We start from the raw sequence: 998 nt of genomic DNA, 5'->3' as shown, positions 1-998 counted from the left end.
CTGCTGATGCTGACATCTGGTCCGGACTGAAGGACCTGACAACGATTACGGACATGTCGTCTACTGTCACTGCATATGATTCTCTCCCCATTGAAAGAATGGTGGAGGATTATATGAGTGACCGCATCCAAGTAGGCACGTCAGACAGTCCGTACTTATACTGGCAGGAAAAAGAGGCAATTTGGAGGCCCTTGCACAAACTGGCTTTATTCTACCTAAGTTGCCCTCCCACAAGTGTGTACTCCGAAAGAGTGTTTAGTGCCGCCGCTCACCTTGTCAGCAATCGGCGTACGAGGTTACATCCAGAAAATGTGGAGAAGATGATGTTCATTAAAATGAATTATAATCAATTCCTCCGTGGAGACATTGACCAGCAGCAATTGCCTCCACAAAGTAGTACACAGGGAGCTGAGATGGTGGATTCCAGTGGGGACGAATTGATAATCTGTGAGGAGGAGGATGTACACGGTGATATATCGGAGGATGATGATGAGGTGGACATCTTGCCTCTGTAGAGCCAGTTTGTGCAAGGAGAGATTAATTGCTTCTTTTTTGGTGGGGGTCCAAACCAACCCGTCATTTCAGTCACAGTCGTATGGCAGACCCTGTCACTGAAATGATGGGTTGGTTAAAGTGTGCATGTCCTGTTTATACAACATAAGGGTGGGTGGGAGGGCCCAAGGACAATTCCATCTTGCACCTCTTTTTTCTTTCATTTTTCTTTGCGTCATGTGCTGTTTGGGGGGTGTTTTTTGGAAGGGCCATCCTGCGTGACACTGCAGTGCCACTCCTAGATGGGCCAGGTGTTTGTGTCGGCCACTAGGGTCGCTTAGCTTACTCACACAGCTACCTCATTGCGCCTCTTTTTTTCTTTGCGTCATGTGCTGTTTGGGGAGTGTTTTTTGGAAGGGCCATCCTGCGTGACACTGCAGTGCCACTCCTAGATGGGCCAGGTGTTTGTGTCGGCCACTAGGGTCGCTTAGCTTACTCACACAGCT

This window comes from Pseudophryne corroboree, chromosome 9 (assembly GCF_028390025.1).
Source record: "Pseudophryne corroboree isolate aPseCor3 chromosome 9, aPseCor3.hap2, whole genome shotgun sequence".
Classification (NCBI taxonomy): Eukaryota; Metazoa; Chordata; class Amphibia; order Anura; family Myobatrachidae; genus Pseudophryne; species Pseudophryne corroboree.
The sequence above is the reverse complement of the archived record's forward strand: the minus strand, read 5'-3'. Positions refer to the sequence as shown.